This window comes from Apium graveolens, chromosome 5 (genome assembly GCF_009905375.1).
Source record: "Apium graveolens cultivar Ventura chromosome 5, ASM990537v1, whole genome shotgun sequence".
Classification (NCBI taxonomy): domain Eukaryota; kingdom Viridiplantae; phylum Streptophyta; class Magnoliopsida; order Apiales; family Apiaceae; genus Apium; species Apium graveolens.
The window spans coordinates 296,621,477-296,640,790 of record NC_133651.1 but is presented as its reverse complement, the minus strand read 5'-3'; the positions used below and the strand labels follow the sequence as shown (position 1 = coordinate 296,640,790).

Below are 19,314 nucleotides of genomic sequence, written 5' to 3'. Positions count from 1 at the left end.
GTGTTCTTCAAAGAAATCCATATGATAACCTCTGTCACAGATTTGACTAACACTCAGCAGATTGTGTTTAAGTCCTGAGACCAGAGCTACTTCTTTAATGATGACATTCCCAAGATTGATATTGCCATATCCCAGTGTTTTCCAATATTTCCATCTCCATAAGAAACACTTGGGCCAGCTTTCTCCACAAAGTCTGATAGCAGGGCTTTATTTCCAGTCATATGTCCTGAACATCCACTGTCCAGAACTAGGATATTTTTCCTGTTGCCCTGTAATCACAAAGACCACTAATGATTAGTTTTAAGGATCCAGACTTGCTTGGATCATTTGGCCTTATTAAGTTTGTTAACATTTGCAGCGGATTTAGCATCAGAGTTTATATTAACATTTTTCTTATCAGCATTTACACTATCAGACTTTGTATCAGAACTTACACTAGAAGAAACAATGCTAACTTTCTTTAAAGAAGGTTTTATTTGATAATAATCATAGTACAAACTATGATATTCCTTACAAGTATAAATGGAATGCCATAAACTACCATAATGAAAACAAGGATTTTGTGGCCTATATCTAACAGAATGACTCTTAACTCCTGACTTTGAGGGTAAGGAGTTTATGTTTTTATTCTTCCAGCAAAAAGAAGCCAGATGGTTAGAACTTCCACAGTTATGACATGTTTTTCCAGGAGCATTAGGAATAGGCTTAAAATCATTACTTTTATTTACACCTTCCTTTCCATTCCTATTTTTCCTAGGTGACTTTACCTTGTTTACATTCTTAACATCTTTCAGCTTATACTTAAGCTGCTTCTTTGTCATTAAGCCTACGTTAACTTCAGTTGGCTTTTCCTGTTTTAGTTTGTCAGAAGTTAATTCCTCTTTAACTTCTGATTTCTCAGTTTCAGACTTTACAGCTACAAACTTAACATGTTTTACCTTTGGCTTTTGTTTAACAACTATAGGCTTAATTTCTACAGTTCTTTTATCATTCTTATCATCTCCATAACCTAAGCCCTCTTTCCAGTTTCCACTACTTAACAAATTCTGAGTTGTTCTGCCAGAGTTAGTCCAAGTCCTGATAATCTCTCTTTCCTTTTCTAACTCAATTTTTAGAGATTCATTCATTTTAAGTACTTCATCCCTAACATAGAAAGCATCATCTCTATCTTTTTGAGTTTGATGGAACATGACTAACTCTTTTTCTAAATAATCATTCCTCTTTTTACATGAAAGATTTTCAGAAGTTAATCTTTCACATGTTAAAGTTTGATCTCTATAACTAATGAACATGGTTTTAAGATATCTTCTCAACTTATTAATATCATCAGTATGAAAGGCATAAGTAGTTTGAGGTACCTTTAACTCAGCAGCTTCAGAACTGCTATCAGCATTTGCCATCAAGGCATAGTTTACCTCACTTTCAGAATCTAAAGTGTCTGTCCAGCTTTTCTTCTTTGTGACAAGAGCCTTGCCTTGTCACTCTTCACTTTCTTGCAATCAGGAGATATGTGGCCTTTCTCACCACAGTTGTAGCATTTGACATTTGTGCAATCTCCTCTGCCAGACTTCCCTTCTTTGCCTTCAGTTTTTATGAAACTCTTCTTATCAGAACTTACACCTTTCCTGGAAAATTTCTTTCCCTTCCTGAATTTTCTGTATGCAATTCTTGTGATTGCTTTCACCATAAGAGTACACAGCTTCATCATCTCTTCATCAGCATCCATCTCAGGCAAGCTTTCAGTTTCTGAGTCATCATCACTATCAGAACTTGATGACTCGGTATCAGACTTTGTGAAGAGCGCTTTTCCCTTGCCTTTCCTTGAGGTAGCTGCTTTGGGGATTCTTCCCCAGCCTTAAGAGCAACTGTCCTTGACTTTCCTCCTTTCCTCTTGCTTCTTTGTTCCATCTCAAGTTCATGAGTCTTGAGCATCCCATAAATTTCATCAAGAGTTGTTTCTTCAAGATTATAGTTGTCTCTTATAATTGTGGCCTTCAAATCCCAACTTTCAGGAAGAGCTAACAGGAATTTAAGGTTTGAATCTTCAAGATCATACTCCTTATCAACTAGTGACAAATCATTCAAGAGTTTGACGAATATGTCATATAAATCAGTCAATGACTCATTAGGCTTTGAGTCAAAGTGTTCATACTCTTGAGTGAGTATAGTCTTCATGTTCTTCTTAATCGAATCAGTTCCCTGGCACCTTGTCTCCAAGGCATCCCATATCTCCTTTGCGGTCTTGCAGTTAATTATCCTGTTTGACATTACATTATCAATGGCACTATGCAGCAAGTGTCGTACCTTAGTATCCTTAGCAATTGATACGATATCTTCATCAGTGTAATCACTCTTCTCCTTTGGTACAGACATTGATACTTCGCCTGCAACTACAACAACGAGTTTGGTTGGCTTGTGAGGTCCTTCATTGATTCTGTCAAGATATTCTGGATCTGTAGCTTCCAGAAACATAGTCATCCTCACCTTTCATATGGGGTATTCAGATGGTTTCAGTATGGGAACTCTAATAGCCTCATATCGACTATGGATTTAAGTCTTTGGAGGTTCTTCAGTTTAGGTGGGCTTGGCTGGAGTTTCTGCTTCAGACATGATTGATTTTGGATCTTAAACTGTTTGTGTGTTAACAGATAGGCTCTGATACCACTGGTTAGGTCACACACACTGTAGAAGGGGGGTTGAATACAGTGTATAGCACAATCAAATCGAATTCAAAGAACACAAGTAACAGAAAACAAACTTTATTAAACTCTGTTACAATGTGGAACTGTCCTCTCTCAGTGATGAACAAATATCACGAGAGTTTCTAGGGTTACAATGAATATTATTCTCGATAATGATAACACTTATAGTGTAAACCCTATGTCTGTATTTATATACTACACAGTTACAAGATAATCACTAATTGATATGGAATATAATTCTGCTTCCTAAAATATATCAATCAGATATCTTTTCTTCCAAGTATTCTATTCTTCATAGAATTTCTTCTTCATGCATATCTCTTCTTGTGTTTTTCTTGATCTTCTTTCCTTTCAATCAGCCGCCTTCCTTATCTGAAAGTCTCCTTAAGTCCTGATATTATCTCCTGATAAATATCTTCTGAACCTTAAGTACTGATAACTTAAGTTCTGTCTTCAGTATAAGTGATGATTTCCAGTTAAGTACTAATTTGTCCTGTTTAAGTAAGATCTGAAAAACTAAACACAAATCATATTAGACATGACATTATCAAATATATCTAACAGACTCTCCGCTCTCTCAATCTCAATCTCAATCTCCGGTCTCTATTTCCATTTTAATTCCGAGTTTCAACCATCTTTATTTTTGAGTTGTTTCCGAGCTTCAACCATCTCAATCTCAACCTGAAATTTAATTAATTTCACTAACCCTTTTATTTTCATTTTGCTTTTAATTCGCAGTCACACATCACAATTCACAGACACAGGATACACGAAAGATTTTATATTCAACTCCATAATTTATTACAGAAAAATGGAACAAGGAAGAAGGAGTTTTTCTTCTCAAGATTCAACGCCGAATTCAATGCTACCACTCGACCCGGATCCACTTTTAATACCGAAGAAGATATTTTAATTTTTAAATGTTTTGTAATTTTAAAATTCTGTAAATTCGTTTAATAAATTTCTAAATTCATTTTTAATTTGTTTTGTAAATTAATTTAGTATATTAGTAATTTGTTTAGTAATTTTAAAGATTCTGTATTTAAATACGTTTTTTAATTCGTTTTATAAATTTGTTTAATAAATTCGTTTAGTAAATCCGTTTTGTAAATTTTTGTTAAGTAATTTTATTCGTTTAGTAAATCCGTTTTGTAAATTTCTGTTAAGTAATTTTATTCACTTTGTAAATTTGTGCAGGTGTACGAGTTCGAGACAATTATCACACTACGGACATTTTTCGAAATAAGCCTTGCCGGATAATCTGAATAGATTTAAAGTTCATTGTTTGATTTGTGTACAAAATGGTCGACCACAACTACCATTTAGTTACGCTCGAGGGACCGGCACGGGAACACCAAGTCGGCACTTGGAGAATATTCACTCTATTACGAAGGCGAATCACGAAAGCGGAGAAGCATGAATAGGTCCACAACAAGCACAACTCGGTGGTTTTATGACATCAACGGGAGGTGGAGGTATGCCTTTTTCCTATAGTAGAGATAGAATGATATAAAGTTTTGTTACTTTTGTTACATTAGACGAGTTACTATTTTCTCACTAGAGAGTGATAATTTAGAGTACATGATGAGAACTACAATAAACCCAACATTTAGAAAAATTCCTAGGAACATATTAAAACGGCACACAATAACACAATATCATTGCTCTAGAGCACAATTAATTAAAAAAATTCGAGAATTTGATGGTATGGTTTCGTTAACTAGTGATTGTTGGAGTTCGAGTCAAGTTGAGCCTTATATATGTGTTACGGTTCATTGGATTTGTGTTGATTATTTGTTACAAAAATGAATTAATTCCTTTGATGTTATGGACGAATCACACACCGGTTATAACATTATGTCTAGAATTTTAGATACAATTAAGGAATTTAATTTATTTAACAAGGTATTCACAATTTACTTAGATAATGCTGCTAATAACAACAAATGTATTAATTATATTAGGACCGAAATTCCTTTAACTTTAGATGGAGCTGAAATTTAACGGCCGAAATTTTAGTTTGCAAAAAAGTTTGGATCAAGCCGAAAAAAACAACAAGGAAGGAAAGAAGACTCCGGCGATGAAGACGAACCATGGATGATAATGGATACTTCATCCGAATTGAGAACCTCAACTAGCGAACAACAACTCTAGAACAAATAGTTAATGTAATTTTTATTAATATTTTTTTATTTGCTTAATTTGTAATTTTTTAATGTTTGATGCAGGTTGTTCTATTTTTTTAGAGAGGATTCCTCTCACATCATTTGTAATATTTTTCAATTAATAAAATTCATATGAGGTGTCGTCCTCTTTCAACCAAAAAAATCAAAAAAATAAAATTATTATTTTAACCAAATAAGAAAATCAAAGTAATTATGAAATATAAAATATATTATTTAACAACCGGATTAAAAAAAACAAAGTAAGAAATATGTACTCTGCTAGTCTAGTCTATAACTTAATTATTTGCTATATAATAGACTACTCCTGCTCCTGCCACTTGCAAATTGAACTAACCATACTATAATAATACTTATAATAATACTAGTTCATAGACTAGTTCATAATTGCTGTAACTTAAATTGAAGTGAACTGGCTGAATAAACTGTACAGGCCCGCATAACTCGTCTGGAGCCCGCACAGCTCGTTTACATCCCTCCAACCCTTAACTTATGGTTATTCGTGTACTGGTTACGAGTCCTTTTTCGCTGGTTCAAACCTGGCCCGAACCCGGTTCATTTTTTAAACAGGCCAGTTCAGTGTCGATATTCCCAGTGCCCAACCCGTGTGCGTGCGGCCCGGACTGCGCGGACACAACTGGCCAGGTCTAGTCATGATGTCCAGAAAGCACTTTGTGTACGTACATTTTATGTGTCATACCACTTGGGATACTACAATTCATAAACTAGCACTTGATATACTATACTTATTGTTTACTTACAAAATGTGGCTTCCCGTCTGTCCTGTCAAACTCTATTAATATTTGTAGGGATAAAATAGTCATTTGCACTTAATCTTCTTCATTTGAAGAACATGTTCACCGGAATAACCTTCAATCCAATCAAAACAGTATGGTTCATCACGTTTTTTCACACCAAACATGATCAAAACACACTTTACAACTCACATACAACAATTACGATAACTATGAATGAACGTCAAATCAATTCCGTTCAATCACCGATTAAAACCAAACTTTTTTCCAGTCAAAAATGGAATTAATCAAAATATAACAAAATATTACGATTCATGTCACAAAATGAAGCTATAACTCCTACCAATCTATTAAACCTGTTATTAGCCACATACGTCAAACCAATCGACTGAAAAATCAAAACATATCTCGAAGAAAATTCTCAATCTCGATTATCGATTCCGCAATCTAACAACACATATCTATACATGAATCGATAGTAAATAATGAGATAAAGCTATTCATATCATCATCTTTCATGAAAAAAGATTGAAAATGAAACCCCCAAATTCGATGAAAATTCATAAGAAATCGAGAAATTTAAAACATCGTCATTTGATGATTTTGATGTTATAAATGGATAGAGGATGATCGATGATTCAATTTGATTATTAGAATGCATGATTTCATAAAAAATGAATGAAATATTCATGTTTTAATTTCTCAAATATGTTAATGGTGAAAATGGGGTTGGGGAAGAAGACAGGAAGAAGGTGAAGTGAAAAAGACTTATTTATCCCTGCAAAAAGTAACGGATTTAAACAAAATAGACGACGAGGTACACTTTTTAAGTAAACTAGAATTGAGTATAGCAAGTGTTAGTTTATGAAATATAGTATTTCAAGTGGTCTAACACCTAAACACCTAAAGTGTACGTACACGAAATGCTTTTTACTGTTGGTATAACCAATCAGAGAGAGACAGCTGTTATTTAGAGCAAGTCAACTAGTGCTCCTCTTTACAACGCCATCGTTTGGATGGACGTTCGCACCAGTTTTATTTGCAGGTTCCTTTCCTCCTTAACATTCTTTATATCAAATGTATATTATATGCATGTGTATCAGTATATATGTTGTTATATGTTTGCGTGTTTTTGTTTCATTTATTTAGTCCATTTTTTTGAAAAAAAACTATATTTTTTAATTGTAAGTAAAATTTTGGTTGATTGTTATTAGGTACTCACTTTTTTAAGAAGGTTTTGTAATGAATATGAGGTGGGTGTTTATAATATAATACTAGGATTGTAGGTAGTTGGTTTGTTGTGAAAAATTGAATTTGGTGTCAATGCTTTACATGAGATTGGAGAAAGAATTAAAGGGGGGGAAGAACCCATTTTGTCGGGACGTGTGGTTTACTAGTAAGTACTTACTTTAGTGCTTTGAAGGTTTTATGGTTGTTTGGAAATGTTGACAATGTTAAGAAAGTTGTTTGATACTGGAAATGCTTTGTTTGGAACCATTGATAGCTGGTTGATCTGGAATTTGACCGGAGGGGTTGATGGGGGCTGTATGTCACCGATATTTCAAATACGGCCAGGACTATTTTAATGAGTCTTAAGACTCTTGACTGGGACCAGAGGACATTGACAGAATTGGGAATTTCGGCTGGAATACTTCTGAAAATTGTTAGTAATTCGGAGATTATTGGAAAGGTAACAAAGGGATGGCCAATTACAGGAATCCTGATTGCTGGTTGTGTTGGTGATCAGCATGCAGCTATATATGGTTGGTCAAGCTTATAGAAAGTGAGAAGCGAAAAGCACTTATGGTACTGGTGCTTTCATTCTTTTAAACACTGGTGATCAGATGATTTATTAACTCATGGACTATTAAACACTGTGGCCTTTAAACTTGGAGCTTCTGGTCCAATAAATTATGCTCTAGAGGGATCAATTTCTATTGCTGGAGCTGCAGTTCAGTGGCTCGGAGATGGACTCGGTCTAATTGGTAGCGCAAGTGAGATTGAGAAATTGTCATCAGAAGTTGATTCAACTAGCGGGGTTTATTTTGTGCTAGCATACAATGGTCTGTTCTCTCCCTGGTGGCGTGATGATGCTCGTGTTAGAAAATTAGGATTTTAGAGCTTAATTTAATTATGTTCTTGATGTTAATCCTAAAATCTAATGATTGGAAATTGTTCAATGATATTTGAACTTAAATTTTCATGTATGGTTTTAAGAATTTTCTTAATGAAATCCATATGAAATGAGAGTTGAAAGTAGCTTAGAAAAGCTTGGAAAATTTGAGAATGTTTGTCCCACATTGAAATAAATAAAGGGGGTTGTGTGCTTTATATGGTATTACCCACATGAGTAGTATACAACTACTAAGGTGTGTGATGGTCCATTGTGTTGTTGTGTGCTTCACGCGCACACACACACACACACACGCGCGCCCGCCCCGCCACGCACCGCACCGGACCGGACCGGGTCGGGGCGATTTGGGCGAATGTCTCGGCGTCTCGCGTACGCGAGGCGACCTGGGCGAGGATTTTATTTATTTGAGAATTATTTTAATTCGAATTTATTTATCGGTGATTGGATTATTGGGCTGGGTTCTGAAATAGGCTAAGTAGTCTAAATATATTGAACCTGCAAATAATCTGATCTGTAACAAGTTCTGATATTAGAATCAGAACTTAAGAACTGATGAATAAAATCAGAACTTAACAAGTTCTGATATCAGAATCAGAACTTAAGTACTGATGAGTCGAATCAGAACTTAAGTACTGATGAGTTAAATCAGAACTTAACTTAAGTTCTGATAATAATGTGGGTGTTAATGTGAAAAGCTGTTACAAATAATTTAAATTCAAAAGCTGATCACTTTTGATTTTTTCATTAATGAATTCAAAATCTGATCAGTTTTTATTTTTTATTAATGAAGCAGTTTAATTCAGACATTAAGTGTGTTGACAGTTTCATTTTTCCTCTCCTATAAATAGAGGCTAAACTGAATGAATAAATAATACAACACACTACATTCTCATCTCTTCTCTTCAACCACTCTGCATTTCTCTCCCACAAGAACTGAAGTGCTGATATTTTCCGGCGACTGAGGTGCTGGTCGAAGTGGAGGTTTTGTTGTTGCTGTTAACATAAACTCCGAGCTGTTTTATCCTGGTGGAGATATTGCGCACATCCCAAACGCAGCAGGTAGGGGGCAATAATCTCTTCAAGAGCAGCCAGGACTTCGAGCAAGGCCTGGTGACTCAGCTGTAATCATTTTCTTGGCATTTTGTATCTGTAAACCTTTATTTCAGTCACTGTTGAAAGCTATGGTTTCGGGTACATCTTTCTTTCTCTCTACGTTATTTCAGTTACTGATTTTGTTTACCTGCATGTTTTGTTTTGTTAACTGTGGTCTTGGCCTTAACTTGTTAAATTCTTTATACACTTGCCTCTATGTTGCTATACTTGTTAGTGAGATTCTCAACATTCTTGAAGAGATTATTGGTTATTTAGAATTTAGCATAATGGTTAACGAAAGTGAGGTTATCGTTGGTGGTGGTAGCAGTTCGGGTGTAACTGCTGGGGCCATTGATTGGACCACCTATAGTTTCCCACAGGCTGTTGAACTAACCGGTTTACCGGAGAAATTCAACGGTGGCATTGGCTTTTCTCGCTGGCAGAAAAGGATGAAGCTGTGGTTGACTATAAAGGGTCTGTGGCCGGTTGTGGAATATGAGAAACCAGTAGTGGATCAAGAGAAGGCTGACACAGTTAAGGCTTTTGCGAAGTGGGCTGAGAAGGATGGAGTGGCTAGAGCGGCCATTCTTGCGGCACTAACAAACACTTTGTTTGATGTCTATTCTTCTGATGCCTACTCTGCAAAACTCTTATGGGAGAAGCTGGACCAGACACATAATACTGACTCACAAGGTCTAGAAAAGTATTCTGTGGCAAGGTTCCTCGAGTTCAAGCTGGTGGACAATAAGTCCATGACTGAGCAGGTGCATGAGTTCGAGATGATAGTGCATGCTTTGAAGGAGTCTGGAATGAATCTCCCGGAGAAGTTCAAGGTGATGAGTGTGATTGAAAAACTCCCGAAGTCTTGGGAAGAGTTCTCTCTCTCCCTGAAAAGACAGAAAGGAGAGATCACCTGGACCAACCTTATGCTGGACATCTCGGTACAAGAACAACACAAGTCCAAACAGGGACATGTGATGCCAACTGAACACGGTACCTCGAAGGTAAACATAGCAACTGTAGGACAAAAGAGGAAGGCTTTTGCTAAGAAAGCTAATAGTAATAAACCTAAGAGTGACAAGGACAAGGCCAAGAAACCCAAGGCAAACAAACCATGCTGGTCTTGTGGGCAGGTTGGGCACTGGAGTAAGGACTGCCCTACGAAGAAAGCGAAGAAAACCGAGGTAGCACAAGCAAATGTTGTGCTTGGAACCGCAAGTGGGCCTGTAGTGAACATGGTTGTTGGTGAGGCTACGGCTTCTGAAACCAACGTTGACCGGTATGTATCCTACAACCCTGTGATATTTTCTACCTATCTGTCAAATGAATGGTTGATAGATACTGGAGCTAATGTACATATTTGTGCTGATATTAGTTTATTTGTATCTTATCAACAGAGTCATAGCCTGACTGTGAAGATGGGGAATGCTAGTGCTGCTCAAGTACATGGAGTTGGAAACGTGGATCTGAAGTTCCCTTCAGGATGTATTCTATCTCTGACGAGAGTGCATCATGTTCCCGACATGCGTAGAAATATAATAAGTGGAAGCTGTTTAGTTTCTAGTGGTTTTGAAATTTCGTTCAAGTGTAATAAAGTAGTTCTTATTCACACTGGTACATTCTTTGGCAAGGGTTACTTGTCAAATGGTTTATTTGTTATTAATACGGATCCCGTTTTGGGAAGTTTGAATAATAATGTTATTCCTACTGTTAATTGTATTGAATCCTCAAATATATGGCATGCTAGACTAGGTCATTTAAACTTTGGTGCTCTTAAGAACATGATGAACTTAGAGTTGATTCCAAAATATACCATAGAAAAGAATTCTAAATGTCAAGTATGTGTGTCTGCTAAACAGATAAGGAAACCTTTTCATAACGTTGTTAGGGATTCAGACTTGTTAGATTTAGTACACACTGATATTTGTGAATTTGGTGGTGTGTTGACCAAGGACCAGTTTAGATACTTCATTACTTTTATAGATGATAGTAGTAGATATTGTTATGTTTATTTACTTAGACATAAGGATGAAGCACTTAGTAAATTCATTATATATAAAACTGAAGTAGAAAAACAAACTAGTAAGTTACTTAAAAGATTGAGATCTGATAGAGGTGGTGAGTATACGAGTAATGCTTTTAATGAATTTTGTGTAAACAATGGTATAGTTCATGAAGTTACTCCACCATACACACCTGAGTCTAATGGGGTTGCTGAGCGAAAGAACAGAACATTTAAAGATATGATTAATAGTATGCTTATTAACTCTGGGTTGCCTAAATACATGTGGGGAGAGGCTCTAAATACGGCTTGCCATATTTTGAATAGAGTCCCTCTGAAACACATGGATAAAACACCCTTGGAGTTATGGAAAGGCAGGATGACTAGTCTTAAGTATCTTCGTGTGTGGGGGTGCCTTGCTAAGGTGCTTGTTCCTGAACACAAGAGAAAGAAACTAGGTCCAAAGACTGTTGACTGTATCTTTCTGGGCTATCTTGAAACCACTACAGCTATGAGATTTTTAGTGTTAAAATCTGACATAGATGGTATAGTGGCAAACACGATAGTTGAGTTTCGAGATGCGACATTCTTTGAGGATGTCTACCCTATGAGGACTGGAATACCTGAAACGACTTCTGAGGAAGATCCTACTCACACATCAAGTTCTATTCCTGATCATGTGGAAAAGATGACAAATATGGGGGCGGAACCTAGTAGTAGCTCTATTCCTAAGGAATTAGAGGAACCAAGGAGAAGTAAGCGTGCAAAAATAGTCAAGGATTTCGGAGGTGATTTCATCACTTACAATATCGAGGACGAACCTTTAACTTTCCGGCAAGCTATGGATTCTTCTGAGTCAAGGCACTGGAAGGGCGCTGTCAAGAGTGAAATTGACTCTATTGTTTCCAATGGAACATGGGAGTTGGTTGATCTCCCTCCTGGGTGTTCTACTATTGGGTGCAAATGGGTCTTTAAAAGGAAGTTGAACCCTGACGGCTCAATAGATAAGTACAAAGCTAGACTGGTAGCTAAGGGTTTTAAGCAAAAGGAAGGAATTGATTATTTTGATACATACTCTCCGGTTGCAAGAATGGTAACAATCCGAATGCTTATAGCATTGGCTTCAGTCCATGGTCTTATCATTCATCAGATGGATGTAAAGACGGCTTTTCTTCATGGTGAACTTGAGGAAGAGATTTATATGGATCAGCCTGATGGATTTGTTACATCAGGCAATGAAAGGAAAGTATGTAAGTTGATCAATTCCATCTATGGCTTGAAACAAGCTCCCAGAGATTGGCATAAAAAGTTTGATGAAACTATATTGCCTTTCAGTTATAAGATTAATGAAAGTGATAAGTGTGTCTACACTAAAGTTAAAGGTAATGAGTGTGTTATCTTGTGCCTATATGTGGATGATATTTTATTGTTTGGAACCAATATTGAGATTATTAACGAGACTAAAGAATTCTTGAAAAGGCATTTTGAAATGAAGGATATGGGTGAGGCAAGTGTGATTCTTGGAATCAAATTGATTCAGTCCACTGAAGGAATAACCTTGACTCAATCTCATTATATAGAGAAATCTATACTTGAGAAATATGGTTATTCACAGTGTAGAATCGCTAGTACACCTTATGATTCGAAAGTTGCCCTTGTCAAGAATACTTCAGGAGTGCCTGTGTCTCAGTTAAGGTATTCTCAGATTATTGGGAGCTTGCAGTATCTTGCTAACTGTACTAGACCAGATATTTCATATTCTGTGTCTAAATTGGCGAGATATACAAGCTGTCCAAACAGAACTCATTGGGATGCTCTTGATAGAGTACTTAGATATCTAAAAGGCACAATGTACCTTAGTTTACACTACAGGAGATTTCCTGGTGTGCTTGAAGGGTAGAGTGATGCAAGTTGGATAGCTAAGAAGTCTGGTTCCAATGGAGTGACTGGATACGTGTTCACCTTGGCTGGTGGAGCAATATCTTGGAAGTCAAGCAGACAGACTATTGTTACTCGGTCTACTTTTGAGGCTGAGTTGTGTGCACTTGATGCCACAGGGACGGAGGCTGAATGGTTACACGGACTTATGTCTGCAATACCTGTAGTAAGCAGACCGCTCCCTGCTATTGCTATTCACTGTGATAGTCGAACAACTATCGACAAGATTAGCAGTAAAAAGCATAATGCTAAAACTAAGAGACACATCCAAGTTAGACTCAAGTCTATAAGGGGTTTAGTGACTGATAGGATCATAGCTATAGAGTTCATAGGAACTCAGAATAATATAGCTGATCCTCTTACTAAAGGACTGGAACCTGCAGTGGTCCTTAAGTCAAGGTTGGGGATGGGATTGTCAACCCATCATAATTCATCAACAGTGGGAACCCAATACACATGAGAGGAGATCCCTCGAAGTGTATTCAATGGGTAATAACAAGCTGTAAGGATGAGTTGGTAGTACCTTTGCTACATAGATGATACTATAGTATCTGAGTCTATCCCCTATAAACCTAGAAGGTACTGACACTGCCAGAAAAGCAAGAGTGTTAAAACTCTGAATGGGATCAAGTCATTTGACGAGATAGAGGCAGTATATCTCTGGAGATGCCCAGCTAAGCGAATGTAATTGTGTGGTCGCAATTAGAGGATAGGGTTAATCCTTGAAGCATTCGACGAACAGGATCGAGACATGACCATTAATGTCTCAAAGCCGTAGATTGGCACCATAACCTTTGACTTGTCGTCGTCTATGGAATATGGTTATACTAAACGGATTAAGATTCAAGGTGAAACATTCCATCTGAGTCCGATAGCCATTGAAGTAGAGGAATTAGGAGGGTTCAAACCCGGAAGGGTACCGACTCTGAAAAACAAGTCATGATGGGAAATTGATCACATTTCTGTATGGATTTGTGGGGGATTGTTAGAAAATTAGGATTTTAGAGCTTAATTTAATTATGTTCTTGATGTTAATCCTAAAATCTAATGATTGGAAATTGTTCAATGATATTTGAACTTAAATTTTCATGTATGGTTTTAAGAATTTTCTTAATGAAATCCATATGAAATGAGAGTTGAAAGTAGCTTGGAAAAGCTTGGAAAATTTGAGAATGTTTGTCCCACATTGAAATAAATAAAGGGGGTTGTGTGCTTTATATGGTATTACCCACATGAGTAGTATACAACTACTAAGGTGTGTGATGGTCCATTGTGTTGTTGTGTGCTTCACGCACACACACACACACACACACGCGCGCGCCCGCCCCGCCACGCACCGCACCGGACCGGGTCGGGGCGATTTGGGCGAATGTCTCGGCGTCTCGCGTACGCGAGGCGACCTGGGCGAGGATTTTATTTATTTGAGAATTATTTTAATTCGAATTTATTTATCGGTGATTGGATTATTGGGCTGGGTTCTGAAATAGGCTAAGTAGTCTAAATATATTGAACCTGCAAATAATCTGATCTGTAACAAGTTCTGATATTAGAATCAGAACTTAAGAACTGATGAATAAAATCAGAACTTAACAAGTTCTGATATCAGAATCAGAACTTAAGTACTGATGAGTCGAATCAGAACTTAAGTACTGATGAGTTAAATCAGAACTTAACTTAAGTTCTGATAATAATGTGGGTGTTAATGTGAAAAGCTGTTACAAATAATTTAAATTCAAAAGCTGATCAGTTTTGATTTTTTCATTAATGAATTCAAAATCTGATCAGTTTTTATTTTTTATTAATGAAGCAGTTTAATTCAGACATTAAGTGTGTTGACAGTTTCATTTTTCCTCTCCTATAAATAGAGGCTAAACTGAATGAATAAATAATACAACACACTACATTCTCATCTCTTCTCTTCAACCTCTCTGCATTTCTCTCCCACAAGAACTGAAGTGCTGATATTTTTCGGCGACTGAGGTGCTGGTCGAAGTGGAGGTTTTGTTGCTGCTGTTAACATAAACTCCGAGCTGTTTTATCCTGGTGGAGATATTGCGCACATCCCAAACGCAGCAGGTAGGGGGCAATAATCTCTTCAAGAGCAGCCAGGACTTCGAGCAAGGCCTGGTGACTCAGCTGTAATCATTTTCTTGGCATTTTGTATCTGTAAACCTTTATTTCAGTCACTGTTGAAAGCTATGGTTTCGGGTACATCTTTCTTTCTCTCTACGTTATTTCAGTTACTGATTTTGTTTACCTGCATGTTTTGTTTTGTTAACTGTGGTCTTGGCCTTAACTTGTTAAATTCTTTATACACTTGCCTCTATGTTGCTATACTTGTTAGTGAGATTCTCAACAGCTCGTGGAGTTTGCATTGGAATTACAAGGTTTACAAATAAAGCTCACATTGCTCGTGCTGTCCTGGAAAGCATGTGTTTTCAGGTAAAGTATGTTTTGAATTCCATGCATAAGGATGCAACTGAAATGGAAAGTTATAATACCCCATATTTTATTTGTTACATTGTTGGTGCAATAATTTAGTAAATATTTGATTAATTATTTTTAGAATTCAAAATTATGGAGAATGTTTTATTTAGATAATTGGCTGTTAAAAATTTGAATTTGTAGGCTATCTTTTAGTTGTTTAAATTTTGAAATCAAACTACTAAGTACGTGATAAGATATTTTTAAACAGCTAATGTGGAGATGATGTGGGAAAATGTGGAGATAATTATGGACAACAGTTTCATAATTTATTAGAGCAGAGTCACCCTGTTAGTGCTGACACACAAAATTTATCTCAGAGCGACAACCGAAAGCCAACAGAAATGAAAACTATTAATAGTAGAGTTATATAACTTACTAGCAAGCATAGGAAAGAAAGTTTTGGCGTACAACTCTGACAAGGTCAGAAAAGAACTAACTGGTTGGAGTGTCACGGTTAAGTACTCGATTGTCAAAGATATAGAGGAGGAGAAAGAGATTCACAAGGAAGCTATGTTAAATCTTACCAAAAGTTTAAAAGAAGTGTACACCTTGTGAAGGTTTAGTTAAAATTTAATCACTACATAATTTGATGACTATTATTTATGTTGTATACTAATATTAGTCATTTTTATTTTCAGTTTTATAACTATTTGTACACATTTTTTTACATACTTATATTAGGCTATTCAGCTAAGTTTTATCATATTACTATATTATTTGTTTATGTGTTTATATATTATGTTATGTCAGTATTTAATGCATGTTTAATTGATTTAATTGATTAATTGTTATTTGTACTGGTATTTAATTAGTAGTAATCTAATTACTCATGTTTCCTGATATTTTTGTTTTTAATTTTTATGTCATTAAGTTGGTTTAAGAAATTATATGATTCTCAGGTTTTTACATTTTATTAATTGGGTGATATGGTATATTTTAATATTGTTAGTGTCTCAATAGTTTTGTTAATTATTATTTACTAGTTATGTGTGTGAGTTGTTTACAATAATTATCATGTTATATTGTGCTAGTTTGTTAATATGTAAAAATATTTGTAAAATAAAATCTATTTTCACAAGATTTAGTTTATTGAGATTTATTAAAATTGACAAAATATGTATTTGTGGGACTAATGATATATAAAGTATTTTATTTGACAGGACATATGTAGTCAAAATATTTTGTTAATTAAGTTAAGAAATTAATAATTGATTGTTTGTTTATCTAAAATTATAAATTGTTTACATTTGTTAATCATATTATGTTATTATGTTTTCCTCATAACATATTTGTTACCTTAGTCTCATTGTTTTTTAACCAATATGTTATTAATTATAGTATCTAATACTTGGGCATAATAATTTAAAATTTGTAAGTAATGTTATAGTATTAATGAGCAGAAGTGAATTTGATAAATCTTGTAAGTATGATAAACAGAGAGCATGCTATATTTATTTTTATTATTTTCTTAAATTATTGTTATAATTTAATATGTTAAATGAATGTATAATTTAAGTTTGTCTACTTTTATAAAGTTATATACTTAAAGATTTCTATATTACTTTTATAAATTAATAAAATATCTCTTATATTTCATGAACCAGCTTGTATATTATTCATATTATTTATTAGTTAAATGTTTATACTATAGCATGAGATAGTGATCATCTGTATTAGTTGTAATAACTATATAAAATATTATAATTTTATTAGCTTACTTTTTGGGTTTTAGGGTTTTAGAGTTTCGCGTTTATAAGTTATATTTGTGTTGATATTATAGATTGGTTTGAAGGTGGTTTGAAGGTTGATTTGGAGCTAGGTAGTGATTTAATATTTTAGACTCATTCCAGGTACGAGTATCCTCCATTCTCTCTCCATTTAAAATATATTTTCTTCCTCTGTACTTATTGTCCTATCATATTTATCTTATCATATTTTATTTTGTTAAGTTGTGCATCTTATATATATACACTTATTAATTTTTGCTCAGCCATCTTTGATCCCTGTTGTTGTTTAACCACTTTTGATCTATGTTTCCTATCAGTATACTTGATTTATCACATGCAGCTTTTATTTTCAATATTATTGGCAACACTTTGTAATCATTTGTTATGGGCTCTTAAACTTATCTGTGTGGGTAAATCACAGACAAGACACGTGGAGTTTTTTTTTTGCAGTCTTTGGTGCTCTCAGCACTAACTCGTATCAGTGCTGTGAGTATACGAGCATGTCTTTGGGGTATGAGACATAATTAAGATCATGATCATTTTATTTGTTTGGGAAATATTTTATACATTTCATTTTATCCTTCTTGTGGATAACCAGCGAGCAGAGGTTTTATAAGATGCCCTTATTAGTACCCACCTTACTTGTTCTCAGCCATTTATTTGATTTTGTTTAGATTAGTTTGTTCCTTGATTCTAAATAATTATTGTCATATTACTCATCTCCTTGGCTAATTGTTAAAATCAAATATATTATTTTGCTTTACCTTTTAATGATATATTCGTACTGGGTATTTGGCTCACTCGTATTTATTTCTTTCCACAAGTAGTCAGGGGTAAAGTGGGAGTGTGATGAGTGCTGCCCAGATTTTAGCTTGTTTATCTAGTTGAAAATAAAGTCAATTCCATATTATTTTGGATCTTGTTAGAGAACTTTATTTTGGATCTTTTGAACTTTTGTTAGTCTAATAAATTATGTTTAGCTTGTTTTTTTTACTTTCATTAATAAATAAGGCTTAGCTTGTGTAGCCTCTACTTGTTTAAGTGGGGTGTTACAACGTTGGTATCAGAGCTTAGATTATAGTTTTTGTAGATTGTCCTTTGGGATTTGACCTGTGAGTTTTGGGTTGACTTCATACGGGTAGATTTAAGATTTTGGATATGATTTTGTGATATATGTGTGTTTGTGCACTCATAAAATTTTGTGCAGGATGGCAAGAGGTAGCATTAGTCGAAATACTGGGGGGCAATGATAATCAACAGATTGTTATGGATAAGAGTACTTTAATGGATATGTTGCTGGAAGTTCAACGTGGACAGAATCCCACTGCTAACGGGCAAGATCGAGATGGTCAAATTATATTTGATCATTTTATGAAGCAAATACCCAATTTTTTTAAGGAAGCCAAGACTCCCATGGATGCTGAAGCTTGGATAGATCACATGGAGAAAATTTTCAGGGTCTTGGAGTGTTCAGAGGTGGAAAAGGCTCGATTTGCTACTTATCATCTTGAGGGGGATGCTAATACTTGGTGGAAGTCTGTGATGGCCTCGCATGCACCTGGCTATGAAACTACTCTTACTTGGCAGGTATTCAAAACTCAGTTTGACCAGAGGTACTTTCCAGCCAGCATATGTGAGGAATATGTAAGGAAGTATCAGAGTATTACTCAGAGAGATGATGAGTTGGTGGCAGACTTTCAAGTCAGATTTCAGAGGTTAGCTGGTTATGCAAGATCTGTGGTTGGGTCAGAAGCGGATAAAATTATGAAGTTTAAGTGGGCATTGAAGAATTCCATCCGCAACCATATCATCTCTAACCGTTATACATCCATGGATACCTTGGTTGACAGTGCCAGAGATCAAGAGCTTCATCAGGCTGACTTTCTCAAGAAACGAGACATGCAAAATTAGAAAAGAAAAAGGGAAGAGGAATTTTCCGATCGTCGACATGGATTTCGTAAAAATGGTGGGTCTTCAGGTGGATTCAAACCAAATGATCAGAGGTATAATACTCGGAATTTTTAGCAAAAGAATGGAAATCAAGGAAATGAGCAAAAGAGGTCTTTCAACCAAACTGGATATAAGGAAGCATCTAAGTGTGAGCATTGTTAAAAGATGCATGGAGGACGCACTTGTTATTGGGCGCATGCTTCAATTGTGGAAAGAAGGGTCACACTATTCGAGACTGTCAGATGCCACCAAAGAAGCCTGGGGATCGTAAGGATCAGGGAGAGAAAAGCAACCAGAAGACTTCTGGTCGTGTGTTTTCTATCACTGTAAAAGATGTTGCAAGT

At 35.5% G+C, this 19,314-nt stretch overlaps 1 pseudogene; it reads left to right on the top strand.

Moving 5' to 3' along the window:
• Positions 1-18,931, top strand: part of LOC141661072 (glycerol kinase-like) — a 42,125-nt pseudogene extending 23,194 nt beyond the window's left edge.
• Positions 18,932-19,314: the final 383 nt, after the last annotated feature.